This window comes from Rhineura floridana, chromosome 17, assembly GCF_030035675.1.
Source record: "Rhineura floridana isolate rRhiFlo1 chromosome 17, rRhiFlo1.hap2, whole genome shotgun sequence".
Classification (NCBI taxonomy): Eukaryota; Metazoa; Chordata; class Lepidosauria; order Squamata; family Rhineuridae; genus Rhineura; species Rhineura floridana.
This window is the reverse complement of record NC_084496.1, coordinates 4295901-4308696: the sequence shown is the minus strand read 5'-3', so window position 1 is coordinate 4308696 and position 12796 is coordinate 4295901. Positions and strand designations below refer to the sequence as shown.

The following is a 12796-nucleotide window of genomic DNA, read 5'->3' as shown; positions in this document are numbered from 1 at the left end:
AGGGCAGTTTAAAATATATACTTAAGAACAATTTAAAACAACTTAAAATCACAAATCAGAGGAATGTGTCCATAGAAATGCACATATTAGTGAAAATATCCTAAAAAATTCATTATGTTAGGGAAAGTTGCTGGCAAAGTTGCATATCACGTCTATGTATTAGGAGAAATGCTCACTAAAATGCTGTCAAATTTTCATGAGGGCTCACAAACAGATGAAGAAATGCAGCATATTGAATTTAAGCAGTGGTGGCTGGTGCCCATTGGGACTGGCAGGGCGGAAGGCAGGGAGCCCCAAACAGTAGACAGAGCCAGAGACAAAGACAGACAGAGCCAACCCATTCTAGTTTTGCCATCCTACTCCTCCCTGCTGCATTCTACAGGGGCAGCCCTGAAAGAAAGGAAGAGGAAACTGGGAGTCAGTGCCGCCCCCTAGGCTGGTTGTAAGTAAGAAGGCAGTCAGGTGTGACCTGGCTAAGGGCAAACTGACACTGGTGGGGCAGTGCCCCATTTGCCCTCATGGATCTGCCTCCACTGAATTTCAGAGTGGGGAAAAAATGAGAAACTGGTAGAAAGTGAAATCAACAGATTCATTCACCCCTAGTTGGTACAGAATCATGTCTATAGCAAATGGTTGTTTCATATAGTGTAATCTACATCCAAGCAAATATGGGTGTCTATGTGTTTAGGGGAGGGAGAGACTGAGATGACACGAATGCTCCCAAATCCTCTCCCACAGTGCTCCAGTTCCCTCCATAATTGTCTGAGAAAACTTCCATCACTTTCTGTAATTAAACTAATGGTCTAAATGAATTTCCAGATCACTAGCTATTCATTCCGATATGTCATTACACTGAGTCCAATTAATAGGAAGTCAGTTTACAGCCCATTGTGTCCAAAAATGCTATTCCATTTCAGCTGTTTTAATTAGCAATATTCACTCTGCTGTACTGCCAATGCCAACCCTTCCATTCAGTCCTCACAAATTCATTTGATGTGTCCCGTTGTCGGACTTCGGTATTCTTTGTTGTTTAGCATTAAAACAAACAGAGTGAAACCTTTGATAATTAAAGCTCTAATGTCTTTCTCCCTCTTAAAGTTCATGGGCCCCAATCCAGTGCTTTTAATTCAGGCACAGAAGCACCAGAGTGCAGGTGGAGGGCAGAAGGCAGGTGGCCCTACTCAGAAACTCGGATGTGTCTAGCTTAGCCACTCACTGCACAGTAGAGAACCAGGAATATATGCATTAATCTGTTCCTTCTGATTAATTGATTGAAGGGGCAGCTTGTACAACAAAGTATACATAATGCTCTGGATTGAGGTGGCAGACTGAAATATATATTTGCTTTGTCACCAGATTTCATTCAAAGTGAAACCAGATGCACATTTAGAAGGCTCTCCCTGTTTTTTTATCTGTATGACAAATTATTTAAACTATGAACTATATCCAATGTACAAAGACATATTTAAGTGTTTTATTTACCATAGATCCATTAATTTCAATGGTTCTACACCACTGGCAGCTCCATGTTTTAGCCTGAACTTTCAAGGAGCTGTCCAAGGGGCTAAACCTAGTTTGGGATTAGGTTTCAGCACCTTGGACAGTTCCTTAACGTTCGGACTAAACCCCAGAGCAGATTTCATTGTCCTGATGACATGGAGCCACCACCCACCACTGGTATACTCTGAGCGCAACTTAGTTGAATGCAACCATGCATATATATATATGTATAGATATTCAGTAGATGTCTTAGAAAGGTAGCCTACCTACTTCTATTACAGCTATTGCAACAACTGTTGTAATGACTAGGGCTGCTGCTGCTACTGCAACTACCTCAGCTGCTATCAAATTTCAGTGAAAATTCAATAATTAAAATGATCCTCTCTCCCCTTGGGGAGAGGATGTCAGCTCAGAGCTATGCTTTGCATTCGCAAGGCCCCAGATCCAATCCTCAGCATCTCCAAGTAAGACTGCCAAACTGATGCAGACGTGGGAGGTAGCAGACTTATGAACACATGCAAAACTGACATGGTTTGAAAATAGACTGATCTGTCCACTCCTTCTTCCAGCTGTTTGATCTGGTGGGCCACATTCCCTTCTGGGCAATGTGTGGGGTCGACAAGCCAATGACAAGTGGGGCCAGAGGCATAAGAAGGTACAGCAAGCCGTATAAAATTTACCTAGTCGTCTAGTTCCTACACACACCCAGGGCTGTAGCCTACTAAGTTGCACTCAGAGAAGACCACCTGAAATAAATGCCCCTAAGTTAGTCATGTCCATTAATTTTAATGGGTCTACTCTGTGTAGGTCACCGTTGGCTACAGACCATGCTCCCCTTCACTAGCCATCCAGACAAACAAGAAGCATTATCAAGATTCAGGGACACATTCTAGCCAGGCAAAACCCCTCGAGGTTACAAAACATGAATGGTGAGGGGTGAGGCTTGGGAAGAAGGAGTGTGGCATGGGGAGAGTTCCAAGGGCCAGACAGAGAGGCCTGGAGGGCCACATTTGGCTGTCCATCTCTGGCTTAGAGGAATGCTGACAGAATAGAAAACTGTTGATCAAACTAGTCAAAACTCTTAGGTGTGTGCTAGACATTCCTATGTCATATTTTATGGGTGGCTTTTCTTTCTGTGCTTTGTTTCTCCCTCTCCGTCTTTTCCCAACCCCCTCTTTTTTATTTGCACTGTTCTGTTTCTTTTGGAAAAATGTAGCCTAGCTCCTTCTGGTATTCCTCCAAACAGCAGGCTCGTCTTGATATTTCTTTCACAAAAATACGTATGACAGATAAGTAGCCACTGTGGGATACTTTTGCCTTGTGCCAGAGAGATATTAAAACAATAAACTATGTTGCTCTGGGATTTTAGCTTACGACTGAAAGCAACAAGGCAAAGATGAGATAGTTTTGAAAGGTGGCAAGGCAGTTGTTTCCGAAATGTCCCCAGAAACCTGCAATGCCACTGATAGAAAAAGATTTTGAATGTCACGTCTTCTTAAGGGGATTGTGAAATAGTCCTTGACTACCTTAAATCCTGCCATTCCATTTTTTTTTGGGGGGGGGTGATTTGCATCCAGTTATTCATCTAGTTGATATACCTCTAAATCTAAAAGTAATAAATCAGTCTATTAAAAGGAAGAAAAAAACACCCCTCTCTCTCTGTGTGTGGTTAGTTTTCCTGCACTGTGCATTTATCAAAGTGATTTATTAAAATTTCTTTCTTAGCCACTATTAATTTCCACAGGAACTATGAGGACAATCCACCTTCTAGGTAGTGATGGAGGAAGACATCTGTTTGATATGCATTTTAATGTGAACGTAACCAAATCTGCAGTTCCGAAAACAGTACGCAAACCAAAACACATGTATCCTTTGGCATTTGCACTTGTCTGAAAGTTGTGATTCAGTTCTCCAACCAAAGAATGCCAAAAAATGTGTATATTGGTGGAAATAATGTACAAAAAATACATTATTGTTGGGGAAGATTGCTTGAAAAAAAATGTCCCACACCTAATAGCCATGCATTTTTGCATATAAAATGTGCATATTAGAAGAAATGCACACGGAAATGCATATGAATTTTCATGCAAACTATTTTAAAAATAAGCAAATGGGTGCAGAATTGTGGCCAGCTTAAGTCTGGAACAATGAGAACCTTAAAATAATAGCCCCTCCCTGGTTGTAGGCTGTTTTGTGGCCTAGGGTCAAAATAAGACATGGACAACAACTGTTTGGGTTAAACTAATGGGCCACTTTGTTAAACCAAATTCAAATTAGAATAATGAACCTGCAGAGGGGGAACTTACATGAGGGAACATCCTGATGACCCAGGCAAAGCCTGCTTTCAGCTATTAGGGCGAACAAGCCCTGCTGGAGCAAGGGGCTGCCAATCTGCCAAACCCCTGCCCTTACCACACCCTGAAGGTGTGTAGGAAGGCCAACCCGTGTCACCAGCCCCTGGGACCTTAAAACTCTGAGCAGATGAGGCGCGTTGGCCGCAAAGGTGGCCCATATCCTGCCTCCGGGCCCTATAGCCCTGAGCTTCAGAACTCTGGAACCACCTATCACCCCCAAAGGTGCCTAAAGGTGTCACCTAGCTGCTCTTCCCCTTTTAACCTTTCCCGCACTTCCTTGCCAAAGTGACCAATTACGATATTAAAGCCAGACCAAATCAACCTCTTAACAAAAGCACCCGTGCTAACACCTGACACCATCCCAACTAACCACAGTGCGGAGTAGGCAAAAGAATTCCGCTGACAAAGCTAGGCAGACAGGCCAAAAATTCCTAGTCGGCCCCGGAGCGACCAAATTAATCACACTGCAGCAGAAGGAGGATTGGGCGGGCGTTGAGGAATCAAAGAGGGCATGGGGAAGGCGGTGCAAGCGTAAATCCACTCGGCCACCTCGCCCCTGCAGTGTGCCATGTCAGTGCCACATGCCACACTATAATCACCGAATTTGATTCAATCATAGATTATGCAATCAGACCAAGATTATTCTCTTTTTTCTTCATTGCTATTGTATGGTTGTTACTGCATGCCACTGCTGATTTAATGGTGATTTTGAAGACATAAAAAAAGCTATTTTTATGGAGTACATCCTAATGCACCGTACAACAAAGGAATTTATTATTATTGAAATCCACCACGTCCTGATTTGGGGAACAAAATCAGGAGGCTTCTTTTTCAAAGAAAAAGGGCATGATCTCCAGCACTTCAGTCTTACATATATTTTTTTTGCCAGCAACAGTTAGAGCAGCTGATGAAAGCAACTATGGACTGGGGGAGCACTAGCACAGCTGTGGACTTGATGCATTCTGCTACAGGACTCTTACCAAAGTAGAAAAACATGGTGGATAAGTGGAAAAAGAGCATCTTGATAGTGCTTGGGCATGTCAAATCTTGTATAGATATCTCTGTGGTCCACCTTCTATCAAACCTCTTGCAGACTACAAATCACTAGTGACATTGATAAAAGGAAAGGATTTGGACCAAGTATCATTACAAAACTAGTTTCTTCTAATAAGACTTGCAAGATTTAGCCCAGTGGTCAACTATGTTCTAGGGGGGGGAAAGCGGTGACCATAGCAGACCATCTTGGCATGAAGTCATACAATGCAAGTAGATGCTTGCAAGTTAGAGGAGGGTGTTGAGGCTCCTATCCTGCCATGTTTTGGGGACTCAGTTGAAGACTCAGAAGGGGAGGAGGCATAGTCTGGGAATCCATTGTTCTGCATTCCAGGACAATCTAAGCCAGAGGATGTGGATTTATCCAACTCCTCATTTACCCTCCCCATGCAGTCCTCACCACTCCCTTGCCATTGGAGCCAATGACTGAAGAATCATCTCATCTGTGAGATTGGCACTATTTATTTGTTGTGGTTTACTATTCATGGTGTACTGAGAAAGTTCCCTTCTCTGACATTTCCTGTCAGTGTTGTTGCACAACTGGAAGAGAGAAGGAAAAAAAACCAACACTTTTGTTAGCTTGGCATTCCACGTGAACATGTGGCCAACAATGCAAGCCAATTTACAGCATGCAAATTGCAGTCATTCCAGACATCTTACAACTTTCGCTGTATTATCACGAGCCCCTCTTACAGTCAAGCAAATGGCACAGTCTGAAAATAAATAAATAAATTCTTGAGACAGAATGACCCACATATTGCTCTTTTAAGTAACAGCTCGACATTATTGTTAGCCCAGCAGAGCTGCTCCTATGAAGACAAATCAGAATCCCCATTTGGTCGCTAGAGAAGAATCTCATTTCAAAATGATTTGACTTGGGAAAGATGGGCTCTTTAAATTACTAAACTAATAGAGGTTATGAACACTTCTATAACTGGTGCAATTCAGTAAGAGAACTATCCCATTTGGAGCCAGGGAACAGAGGGGAAAAGAACATGGTAGACTCCAGCTAGTGTAAAAGGGGGAGGAACGAAACACACTGATCATATTCTGTTGAGTCCAAATGTGGCATATTAATGATGCCTTCCTTCTATTGCTAAGAAAATATAATCACCAAATTCAGAAGTTGTACCTGAAAAGCCGAGTTCATCTTCTGGGACTCTGCCTGAGCAATCTTGTAAGTCTGGCTACTCAATGTTGCTACTCAAATTACCATCCACTCTGGTTGACTTATATGGAAGCCTTTGAGATTTAGAGATGAGTGGATGATTATCTGAACGACCAAAGGTTTCAGCAGTGCTGATTTATTTCATGCTGGCTTCTTTGTGCAAAAAGCGGGGGAAGAACTATATGAACAGTATTTTCTGGTTTAGTCACAAGGCGACACTGGACTTAGCTGTACCTGAGTAGAGTCAGGAGTGTCTGCTTGCAGTTCTGTTTTTGATGGAAAGTTCTTGTGGTTCCTGACGGGTGTGCAGAGTGATGGAATGTTGGGAAATGAGATTTTATTTATTTTATCAAAATATAACAATTTACAAGTAGGGATAGGCAAATCTATTAATTTTGATTTCTTTTCATTTCAGTTAGTGATATTTTTTAAAAGTTCTCATGAAAATCTGTCAGCATTTTTGTGCTAATTTCCCCTCCTATGCACATTTTTATAAGCAATTTTGCCCGATTTACAAAGCAGTTTTCCCTAATATAATGCAGTTTAGCATGTTATTTTCACTAATGTATTCATTTATATTACTCTAGTATATGCATTTTTGTACACATTACTGGAGAACCGCATTGCAAAATTCGGCTCAGTGCAAATTTTGAAGGATGGCTGCATTCTGCTTCTGATATTGTTTTGGAAAGTGTGAATTAGGTAAGTTTGAATCAAATTCCTCCCCCATCCCTGCTTATAAATTAGGGCAACAAGTACTAGGAAGATATGACACAAGAAATATAGTAAAACAATAACTAACAGTTAAAAATAGATACACAACTTGTGCTAGCTAAAATATCGGGGGATAGACTGAATCAAATCGACCAAAGGGCTTGGTAGACCAAAATCATTCTCACAATTTGCCAAAAGGCCAACAAAAGGGGAGTAAATAAAGCTTCCCTGGGGAGAAAGTGGTATAACTTGAGTACCCCAACTGGAAAGATCCTTTCCTGCATGCCAGCCAACCAGACTCTCAGTGGCACAGAGAACCCATGATGCATGCAGATAGACAGGGTCTGAGATTTTTTACACTTACTCATATGAAGAAGTCCTTTACAAACAGATTCAGTGCTCTTGCCAGTCTGAACTCTCTGATACTGAAAAGTATTCTTGCTTCCTGAGTGAAATGATACATCAACCTGACCCAGAGGGATTTGTTAGTACGTTTGGGAATTCAGATCACAAATTCTGCAGAAAAGTGCAATTAAAAAAAAAACCTCACACAAGTCTCATTCCAACACGTTTGGAAACCAAGCAGTCGTTGATATATTACTTGAATTAGTTCATAACATTTCTTTGCGACTCAAGGAGATATATATAATCTGTTACTACTTGGGAGTCATGTTGAGGGGGGAAACACCCACACACATTCTTATAACACTGCATGTGTCTAGAGAGCCAGTGAAGAGGTAAAATATGTGGACATTAAGTTCTGTACAGCAAACAGTTCAGCATCCTCTTTTTAAAATATCTATCTCCAGATGTTTAACTGTGAAATGTGAATGAAAGGCAACATGTGCAGGCAGAAATATTGGTGATGCTGTCTCTTCGGATAAATGTTATCTATAATTTGAAAAGGGAGGGGTAGTGAGGTTGAAAAGAGTTCCTGGGCTTCGAGGCAAGTTATTCAGAACATGAACAGAAACTTGTGTAATGGAATAGAAGAATGGTGTGCAGATTAGGAAAGACTGTTTACACACACACATACTGACATTAATATTTGCATTTTATCTAATTTCTAAATTCCATTGGCTTGTCTTATATACCTTATTCTTTGTTGTTGTTGTTGTTATATGCCTTCAAGTCGATTACGAGTTATGGTGACCCAATGAATCTTTTTTGGATATATTCATAAGGTTTTCATGGTAAGAGGTATTCAGAGGTGGTTTACCATGGCCCTCCTCTAAGCCTACAGCACCCAGTATTCCCATCCAAGTACTAACCAGGCCTGACCCTGCTTAGCTTTCATGATCAGATGAGATTGGGAGTGTTCAGGGTAGTATGGCCGTAGACATATACCTTATTTTATCATTCATTTTCTGTAAAATGTACCAATGTCTAGAGGAAATGCGTAAATCCCAGAGGACTCAATCCCTTAGCAGCTGGTTGTTAAAGTCAAGGGACATGGGTTCAAGGTCTGTCATGCTATATGTATGAAGATATGAGTTTGGGAGAATGTCATAATCTGGTTCATGCATGTGGGGCCTGGTAGCCAATTGTATTCTATTTATTCATCAAGATTCATATGCTGCTTAATCATCCATAGCCTCTAGATTGTTTTACATAGACTATGAAATGTTCATTAAAAACCATGGACAAAACTGAACATTAAAAGCAAGCTAACCTAAAATAAATATCAAAATATAAGTAAAATCATCAATTGTTAAAAGCTAGGAAACAAGCACATAGCTTGGCTTCTGCAAGAGTATGTCCTGTCTCACTTACCTATTAGAGTTCTTTCAGATTGTTAGCTTACATGGAGATAAAGGTGATCCAGTTCACATAGTATTCTTGGACTTTCAAAAAGTTTTCAAAAAGGTACCTTACCAAAGATTCCTGAATAAGCTTAGCAGTCACAGAATAAGAGGAGAGGTGTTCTTGTGGATCAGGAACTGGCTAAGAAACAGAAAGGAGAGAGTAGGAATAAATGGACAGTTCTCCCAATAGACGGATGTAGAAAGTGGAGTTCCCCCAAGGATCGGTATTGGGACCGCTGCTCTTGTTCATAAACTATCTAGAGTTAGGGGTGAGGAGTGAGGCGGCCAGGTTTGCTGATGATACTAAATTGTTCAGAGTTATTAAAACAAAAAGGGAACATGAAGAGCTCCAAAGAGCCACCCTCTGCAAACTGAGTGTATGGGTGGTAAAATAGCAAATCCAATCCAATGTAAACAAATGTAAATTGCATGTTGAGCCAAAAATCTTAATTTCTCATATAATCTCTTGAAGTCTGAACTGGTGGTGACTGACTAGGGGTAAGACCTTGGGGTCATTGTGGATAGCTATTGTGTAGCAGCAGTAAAAAGGCAAACTCCATGTTTCAAACTTCAAGTTCCATCATTAGGAAAGGAACTGAATATAAAACTGCCAATATCATAGCTCATTTTTTCAAATCTATGATGTGACCACATTTGGAATACTGGGTTCAGTTTTGGTCTCATCACGTCAAAAAAGATATTGTAGGGTTACAACAAGTTCAGAAAAGGGCAACCAAAATGTTCAAGGGGATGGAGTTACTCCCCATGAGGAAAGGTTTGAGCTTCTTAGCGTAAAGGAAAGGTGAGTAAGAGGTGACATGATAGAAGTATATAAAATTATGCATGGCATGGAAAAAGTGGAGAACATTTTATTCTCCCCCTCTCATCTCACTAGAACTTGTGGACATCCAATAAAGATGAATGTTGGAGGCTTCAGGACAGACAAAAAAAGTACTTCTTCATGCAGCACATAGTTAAACTATGGAATTGACTCCCACAGGAGGCAGTGATAGCCACCAACATGGATAGCGTTAAAAGATTAGACAAAGTCATGGACGTTAAAGCTATCAAGAGCTACTAACCATGATGACTATGCTGTCTCTCCATGGTCAGAGTCATTATGTTTATAAAAAACCACAGGAGGGGAGAGTGCTCTTGCGCTCAGGTCCTGCTGGTGGGCTTCCCCTTGGGGCATCTGGGTGGCCATTGTGAGAACAGGCTGCTGGATTAGATAGGCCATTGGTCTGACCCAGAAAGCTCTTCTTATGTTCTTACATTCTTATATGCAGTAAAACAAAATTGCATGTCTGGGTAGGCTTGCCTAAAGAAAAAAAAAGTCTTTAGCAGGTGCCAACAACAAAACTGCAAAGGCTTAATATCAACGGGCAGGAAGTTCCAGAGAATAGGTGTTGCCACACTAAAGAGTTGACTTTCACTCCCACCAAAAAAACAGCCCAAAGGCTGAGCAGTTCACATCCCACAATCTGGGCTTCTGATCTGTTACTACCATGCCTCAAGTCCTATCGCACATAAATGCAAATCTAGCAATGTGTTCCTGCACAGCTGTTTTAACAAAACAAAACAAAAATACCCTTAAAGTCCATTGCAGATGAGAGGCGTATTATTTTTAATTCAAATAAATTTGTTCTGCCTTTGAACAAAGAAGCAATGAACTATCTCTCATAGTTTTCACCCTCCCCCTTTTGTCATCTGCTGTTCTCTCCCCCCCCTTTTTTTAATTTGCTAGAGATTTCACACTTCACTACCTAGCATTCATGCTGAGCCAGAATGGGATGATGTTTTCTGGCTTGTCTATATCCAGATGGGCCTAAACTGTATTTTGTTCACTGTTTTGCAATTCCATGATATTATGACAGTCACTCTGAAAATTAACTAAGAGCAGAATTGTACAGTCCTGTGGGCTGGGGTAGACAGTTTGATAAGCACATGGCTGATGCTTGGGGCGGGGGAGGAAACCAGGGCACATCTAACTAGCCTAGTTCCCACTAGGGATACTTGGGAAATTTGGTCTTTGTGGATTCTAAGAATTCACAGAATCCTGTTCCTTGGGGATCAGTTGTAGCTCAGAGATAGCTATGGATGTAGATAGGGTCAATAGGGAGGGCCAGGATCTCTTCTCGATCGTCCCAGAGTGCAGGACACTGAATAATGGGCTCAAGTTGTAGGAAGCCAGATTTCAGCTGAACATCAGGAAAAAACTTCCTAACTGTTAGAGTGGTACGACAGTGGAAACAATGACCTAGGGAACTGGCGGGCTCTCCAACACTGGAGGCATTCAAGAGGCAGCTGGACAGCGACCTGTCGGGTATGCTTTAAGTTGGATTCCTGCACTGAGCAGGCTGCTTGGACTCAATTACATAGGCCCCTCCCAACTCTACCATTCTATGATTTCATGATTGCATGCACCACTGTTTCCATTCCTCTGCAGTTCATCTTCCACCAAAACCTACATTCTTCTTGCGTTCTGTTATGGCAAAATTATGTGACCTACATTGTTGTTGCATTATCCCACCCTATTCATTTCAATGCAAAGGAAACACAGTGCAAATTGGGGGAAATATAATTGTAATGATTTCATAATTATGTATGTTTTAAAAACTGTTTTGAAATTGTGTTCAGATTAGATAGTGTTAATAGAATGTTAATAGGCATGGATGATGTATGACTGACAAGTGGGAGGAGGTGTGTGAATGGATTTAAAATTCCGAGTGGATTTTTTTTAAAAAATAGTTTTTTTAACAGGTGGTGCTTATTAGGATGGGGGATCAAGAAAAGAACATCTAGTTAGAGGGGTTGGGTTTTGAGGAGGTTTTAGGATAAGTGGGGTAGGTTAGGTAGGTAGGACAGGAACAATAACATCTTATTAATAGATTTTAACATTTAACATCTTGTATATAATAAAGTTCATTTGGTTTGTTTCAAAATCCCACCCCTCAGTTTGGTCAAGGATATTACCAAACTAGCCATTAGCTTTGCCACCCTCTCTCCTGGTCTCCGTAGGTTATGACTCGCCCTGAAATGCTCAAAAGTGAGTTGCCGCTTTACATACACTTGCCAGAGAATTTAATAGTGAGCTGACTGAGATTCAGTTGTCAAAATTACAGTTAAAGCAGTTTGCATACGGGAGCGCTTATTTAACTGATATGCTAACTATCAATTCTTTGAGATGTTCTAGGCAGAACCCATGTTTTAAAACAGATCACCAGGAAGCTAACTATTTGGAGGTAATTACTTTAGCTCCATGTAGAATCCCCTTTACTGAGTTATGGTTTAATGTCATGCTTTCTGCTTTTCTTGATGGTTGCTATAAGAAATTTCCCTTAGAACACTGGCTTTGTATGCTTAGTAAAACAGCTTCAGAGGATGTTGTTCATTATATTACCCAGTGTCATCTGTACAAAGATCCTCATAAGAAATATCTGTCTGAGTTTAGCTGTAGGAAAAAAATTGTTACACCAAGTGAATTTGTGTGTTGTTTGCTATCGGACAAGGAAAATTATATCTCAGTGCATGTTTATTTGTGCTGGCAGCCAGGAAATTAAGAGCTAATTTTATGTCTCAACTTTGAATGATCTATGTTTGTAATGGCATATTGCTAAAGAAATAAAACAGTTGCAAGAACTAAGATCCTATTCTATACCTTTACCTATTCCAACGATATTGGCATACTACATCAGTGGTCACCTATTGAAGGAAAAGGTGGTGGGGCTGAAGTTTGTGGATTAAGGGGCATATCTGACCCAGGAAGAGGCAGAGTTCTTAGGGGTTTCCTGATCAAGGCATTTGGGAATCAGGAGGTGGTAATCCCAAGATAAAGGAACGTCACAGTATTCAATCACATATCATGTGCAGACTGAAAGCAACGTCAGCGGCAAATACCAATCTTATTTGCTTGACTGATTTCTGTTCCAGCTTTCTGTGAATAAACAGACATCAGCAATTTCTACTCCTGTTTATGTTTTTGTCAGTTCTCTGACTTCACTAGTAGTAGAACAAATGTCTTATATGTCAAAGATCTCAGGTTCAATCCCCAGCATCTCCAGGTATGGATGGAAAAGACCCCTGTTTAAAATCCTGGAGAGCCAATGCAGATATCATTTATTTATTTCAGCAATTTATATACCACTCAGCACTGAAGTTTCTAAGCAATGTAAACTATGATTTTTAGCAGATGTAATCAA

The 12796-nt window shown here is 40.8% G+C and overlaps 1 protein-coding gene and 1 pseudogene across 3 annotated transcripts in view; one reads left to right on the top strand and one right to left on the bottom strand.

Moving 5' to 3' along the window:
• Positions 1 to 12796, top strand: part of RBFOX1 (RNA binding fox-1 homolog 1) — a 403703-nt gene that overhangs the window by 291060 nt on the left and 99847 nt on the right. The window lies entirely within an intron of this gene.
• On the bottom strand, positions 8024 to 8130 carry LOC133372187 (5S ribosomal RNA; annotated as a pseudogene).